We start from the raw sequence: 18,177 nt of genomic DNA, 5'->3' as shown, positions 1-18,177 counted from the left end.
CGTGAGCTACAGCTCACTTCATCGGATGCTCATGAAAGCTTATGCTCAAATAAATTGGTTAGTCTCTAAGGTGCCACAAGTACTCATTTTAACAGTACTTAGTAAACCACGTCTCTTTTTGAGAATCCTGGAGAAATAAGTTCACGATCCGCTGTGTAAACTCCTAATCATTTTCCCCATTCACTTGCTAAATAACAACTGCTTTCTATGCTTCCATCACTTGTCAGTGTGTAGCTTCATGGTGAAGGAAATGTGAGGATGTGTACATAACGAGATGTATAGGGGATGAAATAACACATTTCCCAGGTAACAGAAATAAAGACTATGGACAACTGTTGTGAAGCTGTTTGTTGCCATTCTGCATTGTATGGCATTCATTGTCACCAAATATCTCTGTTTCAGTATCAACCCATTCAGGTGCAGTGAATTTGCCCTGAAATGCTGTGTGTTTAGATGCTACCTGCAGGAAAAGACCATTTGGCTGAGTCCTCAACACATTTGAAATCACACCGCTGGTCTACTGAGAGCCCACATTTGTGCAGCTTGCAAAGCCTGCTGACCTAGGAAGTATTAGAAGGGGGTTTATGGACTTTAAGCCATTGGTGCTCCACTATAGGTTTTAAATTTGGAACTAATTAATTGCATCAAACCAGAACTTTAATTAAAACTTTATTGCAGCATCTGTGCGTTTTGTAAAGGACACATACAGTTCACGGTGTACTGGAAAGGAGAGATTTAGTTGCTGAATTTCAGTTCCTTATGATTCTGGAGACTAGATTTTGGTAAAATGCAATAGTCTGTTGTTGTTGTTGTCTCCAGTGGACCTTGTGGCCACAATATCACTGTTATGGCAAATATTTAGAATTAATGGTCATTTTCGTTGTTCTATTTCATAACCAAATGGTATATTTCAACAGTGACTGATGCAATGCATCTTCTCCTTCAGATACATGAAAGAGAAATTGCCATGTTTCACAGTAGTTGCCATCTCCCCTTGTTTTCATGGGATGAGGGAGGCCATAGCAGATGTCTGTTAAGACAGAGGTTCCCAACATTTCTTCTTTCTGAGCCTCCCCTTCCCCCCAACATGCTACAAAAACTCCACGGTCCACTTGCATATAAAAGCCAGGGCTGGCGTTGGAAGGTAGCAAGCAATTGCGCAGGGGCCCACGCCACAGGAGGCCCCGCAAAGCTAAGTTGCTCCGACTTTGGCTTCAGCCCCAGGTGGTGGGACTCGGAGCCCTGGGCTTCAGCCCCGCGTGACAAGCCTTTGGGTTTCTGCCCTGGGCCCCAGCGAGTCTAACGCCAGCCCTACTTGGCAGACCCCTTAAAGCCTGCACACAGCCTCCCGGTTGAGAACTGCTGCGTTAAGGTTCCATCTTTCAGAATGGCCACTGCCCCCCCCCCCAGTTTTGTCCTGTGAGAGTGAAGTTGGCAGCTACCTTTGTTTGAAAGAGGGGACCTGTATGTGAAATTCTTTCTGTAGCCCCTCACCAAGAATACACTTTCAGTTCTTAAGAATAGTGGCAGGAAAATGACCATGAGTCCAAAAAAAATGTTGTCAAATGTAGCCTATGCATAAGATTTCACTGTGTTCTAACCATAAGGCGAGTTCGAAGAGTTTGCGTTATGCTGTGATCATTTGGGACAAAGAAACCATCTATCACATCATGCTACATTTGCTGAAGGGCCTGTTTTTTAAATTCACAAACTACTTAACCAGTTTATTTGTAAATTCATAGAAAATTGATTCTGTACTGAAAGAGGAAGTGCTTTAATTTTGGGGAGATTGTTTTGTATTCCTCATACATTACAAAGTGGTTAAATCCTGCTTTAAATGCAAAACTCAGTCTAAACTTAGCTAAGGAACTACAAATGGCACTTCCATAATACAGTAACTCCTCGCTTAATGTTGTAGTTATGTTTCTGAAAAATGCTGCTTTAAGTGAAATGATGTTAAGCGAATCCAATTTCCCAGTAAGAATTAATGTCAATGGAGGGGTTAGGTTCCAGGGAAATCTTTTTTGCCAGACAAAAGACATTATATACATATACAGTGTAAGTTTTAAATCATTTTAAACAAACTATTTAATAATGTACTCACCAGTGATGATTGTGAAGCTTGGATGAGGTGGGGCGTAGTGGGGTCAGGGCGCGGGGGCTTGCCCCACTCTGCCTAGCTGGCGCTCCTGCCAGGGAGTGGGGTTGGGGGCTTGCTTGATCCCCAGCTGGAATGCCGGGTGGGCGGAACAGGGCAAGCTCCCACTCCCTGACCCCGTTCCCTGGAAGGAGCACCGGGAAGATGGAATGGGCAAGCCCCCGTACCCCGACCCTGCTCCCCGGCAGGAGTGCTGGGCGGGCGGGTGGAGCAGGGTCGGGGTATGGGGCCAAACAACCTTATAACAGAACTTTGCGTGACTTTAAACGAGTATGTTCTCTAATATAGATCAGCAACCTAATAACGAAACAATGTTAACCGGGACAACTTTAAGTGAGGAGTTACTGTACATCTAGGTTGATAATCATGTACAGTATTTGTAGTCATTTTTTCATTAATTTCTGAATTTTTTTCCTGATTCGTAATTGATTAAAAGTTGCAAGGTATATCTGGCACATAACTACCTTGCAATGCTGGCTACAACAGTTCTGTGTGAACACCCTTTCTCACTTACAGGTGACATTGTAAATAATAAGTGGGCAGCATTATCTCCTGTAAATGTAAACAAACTTGTTTGTCTGAGCAATTGGCTGAAGAAAAAGTAGGACTGAGTGGACTTGTAGGCTTTAAAGTTTTACATTGTTTTGTTTCTGAGTGCAGCTATGTAAAAAAAATTATTCTACATTTGTAAGTTGGGTTTTTATGATCGAGAATGCACTACAGTACTTGTATGAGGTGAACTGAAAAATATTATTTGTTTTATTTATCTTTTTTACAGTGCAAATATTTATAATAAAAATAATCAAGTGACCACTGTACATTTTGTATTCTGTGTTGTAATTGAAATCAATATATTTGAAAATATAGAAAAACATCCACAAATATTTATAAATTTAAATTGATATGAATTGTGACTATTGGTACATCCTTGATCATCTTTGATCAGCTTCAATCAGCTTTGTGATCACCCTCCCCCTGTGTGATTAACAAGGGGGTAGGGCTGACCTAGGAGAGAAGGCCTTAAAAGCCAGAGGCTAAGCGACCAGGGAAGTTTGAGAAGGAGTTGTAATATAGTCATTATGCTTAGGAAGGGCTGCATCGCCTGTGCCAACGCTGCTCCTATCTCCTCCACTTGCACCTGTATCCAGACAGACAACCTAACCATGGCTGCCTCTACCAGATCTTGGTGTGGATTTGCAGAGACTGTGGCCTGCATTTCCCACTCTCAGGAAGACAGACTGGGGGGACCATCCAGCATGAAAGGTGCCTGCTCGTGGAATTTCTCAGGAATCAGGTGGGAGAGCTACAGGAGGAGGTGGCTAGGCTGAGAAGCATCTGTGCCCATGAGGAATTCCTCAAGAGTATTCACATGGAGACATCCAAGGCTGAGAACGCTATCCAGCTACAAAGGATTGCCGTCACACCACCGGGGCAGGAGGATATGGCTCTGTCACAGGGAGGACATGGACAGCTGGTTACTTCTGGCAGCAGGCAATGTTCCACCCCTATTCCCAACCCACCCACCATGGTGATGGAAAACCGAGATGCTGCCCTGGCAATGAGCGATGAGGAATCACCCCCAGAGGAGGAGGAGAAGCCATGTACCCTCAAGGCTGGGAGGATCACAGCCACCACTCCCAGGAGGAAACATAGGGTATTGGTGGTTGGTGACTCTCTTCTGAGGGGGATGGAGGCACCCATTTGTTGCCCTGACACAGCATCCCTGGAGGTATGCTGCCTGCCAGGGGCCCATATCCAAGACATTATGGACATTATTGAGGATCATTAGGCCCTCGGACTACTACTTCATGCTACTCATCCATGTGGGCACTAATGATACTGCAAGGTATGACCCTCAGCAGATCAGAAATGACTACGGGACTCTGGGAATAAGGGTGAAGTAGTTGAGAGCACAGGTGGTGTTCTCTTCAGTCCTTCCAGTCAAGGGTAGGGGCCCAGGCAGAGACAGATGCATCCTGGAGGTGAATGCCTGGCTGAAAAGATGGTGTCACCAGGAGGGTTTCAGCTTCCTTGACCACGGGATGCTGTTCCAGGAAGAAGGATTGCTAAGCAGAGATGGGGTCCACCTATCGAGGAAGGGAAAGAGCATATTTGGATACAGACTGGCTAAACTAGTGAGGAGGGCTTTAAACTAGGTTCGAAGGGGGCAGGTGACCAAAGCCTACAGGTAAGTCAAGAACATGGAGACCTGGGACAAGGTTTGGAATTTGTGGGGAGCATGGGCTGTTATAGCAGGGGTAAAGGAGAGGCAAGACAGAACTGGGGTGGGGGGAATCAAATCAGTATCTTATATGTCTGTATACCAATGCAAGAAGTATGGGGAATAAGCAGGAAGAACTCGAAATGCTAGTAAATAAATACAACTATGACATAGTTAGCATCACAGAGACCTGGTGGGATAATACACATGACTGGAATATTGGTATAGAAGGGTACAGCTTATATATTAAAAATATATATACTTGGGCTGAGATTGAGATGGAAATAGGAGACAGACTTGTTGAAGGTCTCTGGGTAAGGATAAAAGGGGGTAAAAAACAAGGGTGATGTCATGGTAGGGTCTACTACAGACCACCTAACTAGGAAGAAGAGGTGGATGAGGCTTTTTTTAAACAGGTAACAGAATCATCCAAAGCACAAGACTTGGTGGTGATGGGGGACTTCAACTACCCAGACATTAGTTGAGAAAATAACGCAGCAGGGCACAGATTATCCAATAAGTTCTTGGAATGTATTGGAGACAATTTTATATCTCAGAAGGTGGAGACAGCTACCAGGGGAGACGCTGCTCTAGATTTGATTTTGACAAACAGGGAGGAACTGGTTGAGAATTTGAAAGTGGAAGGCAGCTTGGGTGAAAGTGATCATAAAATGGTAGAGTTCATGATTCTAAGGAATGCTAGGAGGGAGAACAGCAAAATAAAGACAGTGGATTTAAAGAGGGCAGACTTTAGCAAACTCAGGGAGTTGCTAGGTTAGATCCCAAGGGAAGCAAGTCTTAAGAGAAAAACAATAGAAGACAGTTGACAGTTTTTCAAAGTAGTATTAAGGGCACAAGAACAAACTCTCCCACTGCGTAGGAAAGATTGGAAGTATGACAAGAGACCACCCTGGCTTAACCAGGAGATCTTTAATGATCTAAAAATCAAAAACAACTCCTCCAAAAAGTGGAAACTAGGTCAAATTACAAAAGATGACTATAAACAAACAACACAAGTACGTAGGGACAAAATTAGAAAGGCCAAGGCACAAAATGAGATCAAACTAGCCAGAGACATAAAGGGTAACAAGAAAACATTCTACAAATACATTAGAAGCAAGAGGAAGACCAAGAACAGGGTAGACCCATTAATGAGGGGAGGAAAATAGTAACAAAATGTGGAAATGGCAGAGGTGCTTAATGACTTCTTTGTTTCGGTTTTCACCAAGAAGGTTGGTGGTGATTGGACGTCTAACATAGTGAATGCCAGTGAAAATGAGGGAGGAACAGAAGAGGCTAAAATAGGGAAAGAACAAGTTAAAAATTACTTGGACAAATTAGATGTCTTCAAGTCACCAGGGCCTGATGAAATGCATCCTAGAATACTCAAGGAGTTGACTGAGGAGATATTTGAGCCATTAGCGATTATCTTTGAGAAGTCATGGAAGATGGGAGAGAAATATAGTGCCCATCTATAAAAAAGGAAATAAGGACAACCTGGGAAATTACAGACCAGTCAGCTTAACTTCTGTACCCGGAAAGATAATGGAGCAAATAATTAAGCAATCAGTTTGCAAACATCTAGAAGATAATAAGGTGATAAGTAACAGTCAGCATGGATTTGTCAAAAACAAATCATGTCAGACTAACCTGATAGCTTTATTTGACAGGGTAATGAGCCTTGTGGACAGGGGGGAAGCAGTAGACGTGGTATATCTTGACTTTAGTAAAGTTTTTTTATGGTCTCACATGACCTTCTCATAAACAAACTAGAGAAATGCAACCTAGATGGAGCTACTGTAAGTGCAAAACTGGTGGGAAAACCATTCCCAGAGAGTAGTTTTCAGTGGTTCACAGTCATGCTGGAAGGGCATAATGAGTGGGGTCCCACAGGGATCAGTTCTGGGTCCGATTCTGTTCAGTATTTTCATCAATGATTTAGATAATGGCGTAGAGAGTACACTTAGAAAGTATGCAGACAATACCAAGCTGGGATGGGTTGCAAACACTTTGGAGGATAGGATTAAAATTCAAAATGATCTGGACAAACTGGAGAAATGGTCTGAAGTAAATAGGATGAAATTCAAAAAGGTCAAATGCTAAGTACTCTGTTTCTTCCTAAACGATCAGTTGCACACACACAAAATGGGAAATGACTGCCTAGGAAGGAGTACTGCAGAAAGAGATCTGGGGGTCATAGTGAACCACAAGCTAAATATGAGTCAACAGTGTAATGCTGTTGCAAAAAAATCAAACATCATTCTGGGATGTATTACCAGGAGTGTTGTAAGCAAGACATGAGAAGTCATTCTTCCGCTGTACTCCGCTCTGATTAGGCCTCAACTGGAATATTGTATCCAGTTCTGGGCGCCACATTTCAGGAAGGATGTGGACAAATTTGGAGAAAGTCCAGAGAAGAGCAACAAAAATGATTAAAGGTCTAGAAAACATGACCTATGAGGGAAAATTGAAAAAATTGGGTTTGTTTAATCTGGAAAAGAGAAGACTGGGAGAGGACATAACAGTTTTCAAGTATGTAAAAGGTTGTTAGAAGGAGGAGGGAGAAAAAATGTTTTTCTTAACCTCTGAGGGTAGGACAAGAAGCAATGGGCTTAAATTACAGTAAGGGAGGTTTAGGTTGGACATTAGGAAAAACTGCTTAACTCTCAGGGTGGTTAAGCCCTGGAATAAATTGCCTAGGGAGATTGTGGAATCTCCATCATTGTAGATTTTCAAGAGCAGGTTAGACAAATACATGTCAGGAATGATCTAGATAATTAGTCCTGCCAGGAGTGCAGGGGACTCGACTAGATGGCCTCTTGAGGTCCCTTCCAGTTCTATGATTCTATTATTCTATTTTTTAATCTTGTGATGAATTGCGATTATTGTTTTTAATCGTTTGACAGTCCTAATTAAAAGTAATGCAGTAATTTCCTTTTCATCCATCAGGCCAAGTTTTTATTGGTTCTATTAGATATTAAAGTTCACAGATACATTTAAAAATATTATATATAACTTAAATAGAGAAACAATTATTTCTTGGTGAAGTTCACCACTAAGCACAGGGTCAGCATAATGCCTATGTAGCATTTTTGCCCCAGTTAGTCTGACTTTAGATTGCTGTGTGAGAGAGGCTATTGGAACATCAGTGTGGCACTCAATGTTCTTTTAAACTTCAGCCAGAATTTTTCAGCTGTTTCTGAGAATGAGACTGGGGAAAACATATTGTTTTTAAAAGTTCTGGCAATGTTTTATTTGAAAAGTCCTAGCACTCCCATCCTTAGGAGCACAGCTTTAAAATTTGGCAGGGGGTTGGCATTGTGTCAGGGATGAACCCTCCATTGTTTTATTGAAAAACTGCCCAAATTTGGCCAACCTAGAAGCCTTTGGAAAATCTGAGTTCACACATGCTCAGTAGTGACTTCTTAGATTTTTACCAGGTAAATTCCCTGAAGATTCCATCCAAACATGTTGTGCTCCAGCCTGGAGCTGAGCGGGACTTTCCCTGCAGTTGTGGGTCTGGACTGTATGAGCTGTGCCGGGCCCAGATCCAGGAAGGTAAACTGAGAGCAGGGAAACGTTTGTACTGTGCTCTCAGTGCCCCACCTCCAACACTTCCCCTGCTGAGCCCAGGCAGCATGGAGAAGCAAGCTGCCTGATTCAAAAGCGCAAGGGGACTTGGGAAGGGAGAGGAGTAGATTAGGACAAGGAGCTTGGAGGGAGGTTAGGGAGGAGAGACTAGGACTGAAGGCTGATGGATGGTGGGATGGGGAAGGGAAACCAGGACTGGGAGTTGTGGGGAGACTGGGACTGGCTGAAGAGTCTGTGCTCACTAGAGAAGACTCTCCTGTATAGCCTAGAATGGAACCCAAGATCCTTAAGTCTTACCACTTTCCTCTGCGGTCAGCAAATATCGGTGAAATTCCCTGGCAAAGTGTCCCATTGTTCTTTGGTGTTGGTCCACATAAAGGTTGACAACCTATTACTGCTGTCAGTTACTCCATTAGCTCAAGTGGCTGAGGTCTGCGCGGTCAACGTAAAGGTTCCAACCCTGCTGGTGAATCATGTGAGTGTCAACATGATGCCATAAGATGGGATGTATGTTTGTTTTTTTAGTTTGCTTTTTTAAAAAAGTAGGAAATTACCTACACATGCAACAAAACTGTTAAAAGAACATTAAGGTTGCAAAATCAAGTAGTCAGAGTTAGGAGATGCCAGAATTAAGGTTGCCTGTGCAGCCTTAATTCAGCCTCCTGGTACATATGCATTATTCAGTCTTTAATGAAAATGATCATATACTACTTGTTCCAAAGAATTGCTGTCTCATGCAGTGCACAGCATGGATGGTCCTCTAGGAATAATAATAATATCTAGCTTTTATGTAGCACTTATCAGTAGATCTCAGTGCTTTACAAAGAAGGTCAGTATCATCATCCCCATTTTACATATAGGGAAACTGTGCCATGAAAAGGAGGAGTGTCTTGCCCAAGTCACCCAGCAGGCCATGGCAGTGCCAGGTCTCCTAAATCCAGTCCAGTGCTCTACCCACAAGGGCACCTGGTATGGGTTTTATAGTGAAGGAGACATTGACTTGTCTGTAGACCCCCCCCCACCCCGGCTTCATTTGTTGCATAAGGTGGGTGGTGGAGGAGAAGAGGGGATTTCAGAATGAGAAAGGACAATCTCAGGGCTGAAGCAGTGGAATGTTGCCCTGGAGAATTGGATTCTCTCCCTGCCTCTGCCACAGATTCCTATGTGATGTTAGACAAGTCACTTAAACCAGACTTTTTGTAGGTGATGCCTGACTTGAGACCCTGGGGCCCGATCTACAGAAATGCTGAGCACTCACAGCAGCAACTCCAGTCCATGGGAGCTGAGCTTTGAATATACCAAGTGCTATATAATACTAAGGACCCTGAAAACTCAGGTCCTAGTCATCCTAGAGGAATGTTGTGAAAATTAATGCTTATGAAGCTCTCAAAAACTATAGTGATGAGTGCCATACAAAAGCCCATGAGGACATTTATAATTCTGTCTTCAGAGCAGCGTCAGCGTAGGGTGCAGTAAATAATGCCTAAGGCCGCACATAGTTCAATGAGGAGTAAATAAAATATAGAGTAGCTACTAATTAAGTGAGTACCATCCATTCTAAGCACTGAATGAGGCAGGGCTCCTGCAGAAAAAATAGCATGTGATCATATAATTAAAGACATTAACGTAATGCATGCACACAAGGGGCCAAATTAAGGTTGCACTGGCTGTTAGAAGCTGCTCAGGGGATTGGAAGGTTTAAAGTAGTCGTGGGGATGGACTAATGGACAAAATGCAGGTGAAGAAGTGAAATGGTTAGTTGGAAATGCTATTTATAACATGTTTCTCCTAATCTCCACATGGCTGTCCCTACTGCATATATGCTGAATATCTAGAATTATAGAAAGATTTAATCATAAAACTGCTTGACTCTTTTAAGAAGTGTAGAGAAAAGAAGGAAGAGGTGGTGAGGGAAGAGATTGTCCTTCCAGACTATCAAAGTATGGTATTTGCAGTAGTGTTGTAGCTGTGTTGTTTCCAGGATATTAGAGAGACAAGGTAGTTGAGGTAATATCTTTTATTGGATCAGCTTCTGTTGGTGAGAGAGACACGCTTTTGAGCTTGCACAGTGCTCACCCATCTTGTCTCTCAAAGTATGATATTTAAGACTTTTAGATGCTTTCTAATTCATCATCATCCTCTTCCAATCTGTGAATTATTAATGTGTTAATAAACACATTTCAACACATTATTAACTTATATAAACACATTATTAACTTCTACTAATTGTAACTCTTCTTGCTTTTTATATAAAGGCATCTTTGGGTTCTCTTTGTCATCACTTATCTGTAAGTTGTTTTTACTGGAAATTAGTTGTTTTCAGGTCTTTTTAGAAAGCAGAATCCCCGCATTACGTTATTCTAAGCATGCGTGCTGGCCCCTGTTGCAAGTCTGGTATGTGCTCTTTTATAGTAAACAGTTTTATTGAAAGCAATGCCAACAACAACAGTGAGGAAGGATTCTGAGTCAGACTGTGTCTCAAACTATGCATGGGATCAGCAACACCTCTGTTTCTGTCTGTCTTTCACTCTCTATATTTCCCTTTTCGCGAACACCATGTGTTTGAGTTTTGTTCCTTAAATATGCTGAGCAGCCGGTGCTAATGGCTAGAAATAGTGAATTGGTTTAAACAATGGTTTAAACTTGTCATTCTAGCTCCTGGGGATATCAGAGCTGAATTTGTTGGCAAGGCATTTACTTTGTTTGGGCAGGAGGTGGTTGTTTTGGGTGGGTGGGTGGGTGGTTGGTTGGTTTCAAACGTTTTCTTATAAATAAAATAACAAGGAGCAGATGTGTCGAAACACTTGGATGTTCTGTATTAGTCAAGGAAAATAAAGGTCAGAATTAGGGAGACAGCATCTGAATATTCCTACTGTCAATTACTGGGCTGAGGACAACAGACACAGATGTTGTGAAGTTATGACATGTACATTAAGCTGCCTAGCAGTATAGGTTCAAAAAGCCTTGTCTAGTCTGTTTCAATAATCAGGGCTACTACTTTTACTAAGCAACTAAATCTGATACTACAGATTACAGTGTCTAATTCTACAGAACAAGTGTGTTGAGTTTGCTTTACTTTCCAAGTTGGTTTGTCATGGAAACATCAGCATGGGTGAGGTAATATCTTTTATTAGAGCAGCTTGTGTTGGTGGAGGGTACAAGATTTTCAGCTACACAGAGTTCTTCCTCAGGTCTGGGGCGGGAAAGGAAATGAGTGTCTGAGCTAAATATAAGTTGGGACAGGTTGTTAAGCATAAGGGTTAATAGACGTTGGAAGAGTGGGTAATGTATGAAATGGATTGGGCAATAAGGGTTAGATTTTTATGCATCGGGGACTTAAAGTGGGCCATTCAGGGTTAGCTTTGAGTTGGTGTATCCTGGTCTACGGGGACCTTGCTTCTGATGATGAGATTGGGGGGCTCTAACAACATTGCAAACCAAGGCTATATCTACACTACACACTTTTTAGCAACACAGCTGTGCCACTGCAGCCATGCCGCTAAAAGATGCCATAGGATGGCACTTGTACAGTGTCACTAGAGCTGCTAAAAAGAAAAAGCAAACCAACAAAAAAATAATCAGCTTTTAGTTTTCAAAATTTTCTGTAGCATTCATTTTGAAATTGGTAATTTTTGAAAATGATTTTTTTCTATATCAAGTAGAACATTTTCGAGAACTAATTGTTGATTTAAAAAAAAAAAGTCCCATCATGTGATTAAGCTGACCAAGCAAAACTGGCAATGCAAAACCCCCAAAATGATCATCTAAAATCAGACCTCCTGATGCACACAGTCCTTCAGGGCCATGTGAAAAATGATTGACCCACCATGTTGAAGAATATCTGATGGACTAAATCTTTTCAGTGAAAAAATTGGACAAACTAAAAACTGTGGAGGAACCAGAATGGTTTCACAAAAAAACCCTTTGTTTTAGAAAAAAAAGGAAAAGTCATGATATACAGATGACCTCAGACTGATGAAGAACAGAAGCAAAAGGCGGGAAAGAAAGTAAGACAGAAGATTCACTCTGAGTCCTATCTATTTCACACAACAGAATTTTTGTATTCTGATGCCATGGTGGTGGCTGAAGTGAAGAGGGGGTGGGTTTGTGTTTTAGCCAAAGCATCTGTAAAATCTAGACATGTAGATCTTGGTTGTTTTAGTCTGGATTGCCACAATACAGTAACAGAATCCTGTGTTTCTCATGGGGAGGTATTGTCAATTATTTCTTAGATAAGATCTATTTGAATATGAACTGTATTGATATCGTCAGGTGAACCCAGATATAATGGAAGTTAATGTTAGTTAGCATGGGCGAGCGTTTAGCAGAATGGAAATAAGTGGTGTCTGCTCAATCTTTTCAGAGATGAGCTTTTAACTAAATGACTTGCAGCTTCAGGATCCTATTGGATACATTGCTGCTTATGGCCTCACGGTTGTAGATATAATTATCAATGGCTGGCAAGCGTACCATTCAGTATTTAGAACTATCTACTCATAACTCTAGAGGGTGCAGATCACAACTCCCTGCCTCCTGTGTAGTGCAGGACATGGTGAGCATATAACACTTGAAATCAAATTTCTGCACTGGCTTTGTACGTGGTTCCAGGTGTAATTTAAGGTGTTGGTGGTATTTGTTAATTCTCCTAATTGTCTGAGGCTGTTACTTGAGAGACCATCTTTCATCCTTCACCTTGTCACTGTAGTAAAGATAAACTGGGATAGTATTTCTAACTCTGGACACACGATGACCTTTACCAGTGATCTCTGTTAAGGATCACCTTGTCTTTGAAATTCACCCCAGTTGACAGACTGGTGAGTTAAATCAAGTAGTCATGGTGTAAGACGCATTTATTTGTTCACGGTTTTTGTTTTCATTTAGGTATTGCAAATGGCATATATAATTTGGATTTCAGGACACAATGCAGCACTTAGCTGCCATGGTTATACATGCTACAGTACAGTATTCAGTAGTAATTAGTAAATAAATCAGCCCATTAGAAGTCAAGAGGCCATGGTGGGAAGACCCAAAGGTTAACAGTTATCCACGTAACAGTTATCCGTGCTTAGAAAATGATCTGGAAATAAAATACTGTTGTGTTATTGTTGTTCACTATGTTCTCTCCATATTTACTTGTACTATGGGTTATGCATTAAAGGACACTTACATCGGTTAACAGTTTAATTGGAGCTGAAAGGTAATTGTGTAATAGAGTGCCAGACGTTAGTTAGCCACAAATATATAGAGATGTGCTGAAAAATAAAAATAAGAGATCAAAAAGTGGATCACAGTTTAAGATACTTTTCAGCTGTTCGTTGAGTCAAAACAGATGTCTAGCATTAACACTTCAGAGCATGCTGTATTTAAATAGAAGGGATTTTGAGCAAGGTTTTGTGTCATGAAAAACATATTTTGGGGGGAAAAGGTAGAGTCAACTTCTGAAAACTGAAAGTGCCTGCAATTTTACGCCATGGTGTACAATAAAATGGAAAGCAGGCAGTTTATAAATAATATCAGAGAAGGGGTTGCTGATCTGTGGTAAACGATAGTGGGGGGAGGAGGGGGGAAGAAAGTGATTCTAAAACAGGTGAATGAAAAAACATAAGGAGTTCAGATCTTTATCTCCTGTTGTTGATATAATCTTATTTTCTCTGACCATGTTGCTACCCCTTCATTTGCTACAGAATGAAGCTGCCAAAATTAATTCCCTTGCCTATTGACGTGACCATATCACCTTTCCTTTCCCCATGTACACACGTGCTGGATCTCTCCACTGGGTCTTTTTCCTTCACTATATCAAATTCAAGTTTCTCAGCCACTATCAAGAGCTTGCATAATTCTGCCACTCCTACCTATCTTCCCTTTGTCTCTTTTACATGTTGCTTGCTTCCTCCCATTCCCTCCACTCTGCTAATGAAGCCAATCCTGATGCCCTAGTTGTCCACCTATTCTACAAACCTGCCCATACCTTCTTCAACGCCATCCCCTACACATGGGTTGCCCTTTCTTCTGAGGTCTACAAAGTCACTACCCTCTCTTCGTTCATATCCTCCTTGAAGTCCTATTTCTACTAATACATCTAAGAGACCAATTGTCTGTTAATGGCAAGTTTGTAGGTACTTTAGAACAATTTATATATTTTATGGAGGAAAAATGCCAATAATTTATTAAGAGGTAGTCATTTACCATCTTGACTGTTGTATTTATATATTGTGCCTCTATCACCTATCCTTTCTTGGTTTCTTAGGCTCTTGGGCCCTCGTCTTGCAATTCACTATGCATGAGACAACAGTCTAATGCATATGTAATATCAAAACTCCTACAAACATTTTGATGAAATACTTTAGCACTGTGATCATAGCAGTTATACGATCTAAAACTAGCAGAAATAATGTAAAGTCAGCTTAACAAAGCTGTAGCTAAAACAGCCTGAACAACAAAGAGCAATTGAAGCAATTTATTGTAACACCTGGAAAGTTTCTGTTGTTTGCAAAAAATGTACAGATCATGTTCCAAGGAGATTTAGATGGGTAATAAAACTTAATGGCAGACATACTAAGTGAAAAATAAAATGATTGTAAAGTGATCCCAATATCAGCAGTAATTATTCATTTTAATATGTGTATGTAAACTAATTTGGATGATTATCTGGTGTCCAGTTATATAATTTATTTACAATTAACCTATTAGTTGATATTTATTTAAAAACTGATACATAGTACAAGTTGATAACAAAAAGAGAAGAACAAAGCATAGCAGCAGCTTTTATTGAAGTGGCCAATCTCTGTATATTTCTGTCTACAATTTTGTTAAATATATGGTCAGTCGGTCAGTCATTTTAATACATCATTGGACATATTTGCATGAGTCTTTCAAGCATCCTCGATTCTGACTACTGCAAACCAGAATGCTGAAACTGTATGTTGTATAAGGTAACTGGTTATAGAAGTTAACTGGTAATGAAATAAGGCAACAGCCTTCTTCAACACATGATGAGAAGAGAAAAAAAAATCTAGATCCACAATTCCAGATACCATCTGTGGGTTTCACAGGAAGCATTCTGCTGAAGTTTCGTAGAAAGTTCAGTAGTAGAAAAACCCACAAACCAATTTGTTGCCTGTCTTTATTAATAGGTGAATCACACCATGTATTAAAATAGGGCCAGTGTTACGTCCCTAATTGCACCCATGAGCCCCCCCCCCCACCCCACACTTTTAGTTTCCTGTAATGTCAATAGTTCCTCCCATTAGCCACCTACAACTTCCTGTCCCAACTGTGATCTTCTACCTTGAAACAGGAGATGGTACCCCAACCTCCCTATAGTCACACAAATAAATATCCTCAGACCTCCCATGACAAGTGCCCCAATTTTATGCTTAGTGTCCCTTACTCGTAGACTTTAAGACCTGAAGGGACCATCATGATCATCTGGTCTGACCTCCTGCACATTGCAGGCCACAGAACCTCGCCCACCCACTCCTGTAATAGATGCATAACCTCTGACTGATGCATAACCTCTGAAATCCTCAAATCATGGTTTAAAGACTCCAAGTTACAGAAAATCCATCATTTACTCTAGTTCAAACCAGCAAGTGACCTGTGCCCCATGCTGCAAAGAAAGGCACCACCACCACCCCCATTTAACCTGGGCAAAAATTCCTCCCAACATCAGATATGGCAGACCCTGAGCATGTGGGCAAGACCCACTAGCTAGATACATGGGAAAAAAATTCAGTGTAGTATCTCAGAGCCCTCCCATCTAATGTCCCATCTCTGGCCACTGTAGATATTTGCTGCTAGCAGTTACAGATGGGCCAAATGCCATTATAGGCAGTCTAATCATATCATCTCCTCCATAAACATACCCAGCTCAGTCTCAAAATCAGTTAGTTTTTTTGACCCCACTGCTCCCCCTGGGAGCCAGTTCTAGAACTTCACTCTTTTGATGGGTAGAAAGCTTTGTTTAATATCAAGCCAAAACTTGTTGATTGCCAATTTATATCTCTTTGTTCTTGTGTCCACATTGGCACTTAACTTAAATAACTCCTCTCCTTCTCTGTGTTTATCCCTCTGATGTATTTATAGAGAGCAATCATATCTCCCCTCAGCCTTTGTTTGGTTGTGCTAAGCAAGCCAAGCTCTTTAAGTCTCCTCCCATAGGATAGGTTTTCCATTCCTATGATCGTCCTAGTAGCCCTTCTCTGCCCCTGTTCCAGTTTGACTTCATCTTTCTTAAACCTGGCAGATCAGAATTGCACACACTATTCCAGATAAGGTCTCACCAGTAATAACACTTCCCCATCTCTACTGTAAATATCTCACCTGATGAATCCTAGGATTGCCTTAGCCTTTTTCATGAGTTCATCACATTGGCAGCTCATAGTCATCCTGTGATCGACCAATACACCCAGGTCTTTCTCCTCCTCTGTTGTCTCCAATTAATATGTCCCCATCTTACAGCAAAAATTCTTTTTGTTAGTCCATAAGTGCATGACCTTGTACTTTGCACTATAAATTTAATCTCATTTCATTTAGTTCAGTTTTCAACCTCCCTCCAGCCTGGCAGTTCACCTTTCAGTATGACCCATTGTAGTCTTACCCACTTTCAATTCTTGTATTAATCCCCATCTTCCCCAATTTAACTAATAATATCCCATATGGAACAGTATCAAATGCCTTATTGCAATCCAGGTAGATTAGAAAGAGATCAGGATAGTCTGGCAAGATCTACCTTCTGTAAAACCATGTATTTGTATTTATCCCAATTATTGTTTATTTCTATGTCCTTAACTACTTTCTCTTTCAAAATTTGTTCCAAGACCTTGAATATAATTGAGGTCAAGCTAATGGGCCTGTAGTTTCCTGGATGACTTTTTTTCCCTTTCTTAAAAATAGGTACTATATTAGCAATTTTGCAATCAGGGTATGACCTCTGAGTTTAAGGATTAATTAAAAATCCTTGATATTGGGCTTTCAATTTCTTGTGCTAGTTCCTTTAATATTCTTGGATGGAGATTATCCATGTCCCCTGATTTGCTCCCATTAAGATGCTTGAATTTGACTTCCTCCTCAGATGTGATAATTTCTACTTTCACATCCTCATTTCCATTAGCCACCATGCCACTACCTCTAAGCTCCTCATTACCTTTATTAAAAACTGAGGCCAAGTATTAATTTAGATATTGGGCGATATCTAGTTTATCTTTTATCTCCACCCCATTCTCAGTGCTTAGTTGTCCCACTTCTTCATTCCTTGTTTTCTTTTTATTTATATGGTTAAAGAACCTTTTACTACTGGTTTTAATTTCCTTTGCAAGGTCCAACTCTGCTTGCCTTTTGCTTTTCTCGCTTTTCCCCTACACTTTCTGACTTTCAAGAGGTAGGATGGATCAGCAAGGAAAGCTATCTTCCATTCCTTGTAGGCTTTCTGCTTTCTCTTAATATACTGATTGAGATGCTTGTTCATCTAGTTTGGTCTGCAACCCTACCCTACGATTTTTTTCTCCTTGCTTGGAAAGCAGGCTTCAGATAGTTTCTGCGTTTCTGCGTCTTAAAATAATTCCAAGCCTCCTCCCCATTCAGACCCTTGTTCTTCAGTCTAGTCCATCTCCCTAACTATTTCCCTTATTTCTTTAAAGTTTGCCCTTTTGAAATCAAGGACCCTAGTTGCAGTCGTATTTTTCTTTATCCTTCTATTTAGTTTAAGCTGAATTAGCTCAGGAGCACTCAAACCAAGGCTGTCCTCTACAACCAGCTCTTCTATGAGAGATCCTTGCTACTTACCAAAACTAAATCTAAAATGGCTTCACCACTTGTTGGTTCGGTGGCTGTTGGTTCGTAAATGTGTCAGCTATCACAGCCAGGAATATCTAAGCCCATTATTAGTAGCACGTGTCCTCCAATCTATTTCAGGAAATTAAAGTCTCCCATAAGAACACAAAATTCCCAATAGTATTGATTTCATTACAAATATTAAAGAGGTCTCTCTCCATTTCCAAATCAGATCCTGGGGGTCTGTAGCATAGCCCCAAGCACTATCCCAGTGGAGCCTCTGTTAGCTTTCCTCCTCAAAGTGATGTTGACCAAACAGATTGCATTTTATCCATTCCATCACTTGTCATTCCTTTATAGTCCACCTCCTCCTTATATACAGAGCTACCCACCACCTTTACTTCTGTCTTCCCTGAATAGCACATACCCTTCAATA

The sequence above is a fragment of the Caretta caretta genome, chromosome 2 (genome assembly GCF_965140235.1).
Source record: "Caretta caretta isolate rCarCar2 chromosome 2, rCarCar1.hap1, whole genome shotgun sequence".
Lineage (NCBI taxonomy): Eukaryota > Metazoa > Chordata > Testudines > Cheloniidae > Caretta > Caretta caretta.
Note: the sequence above shows the minus strand (reverse complement) of the source record.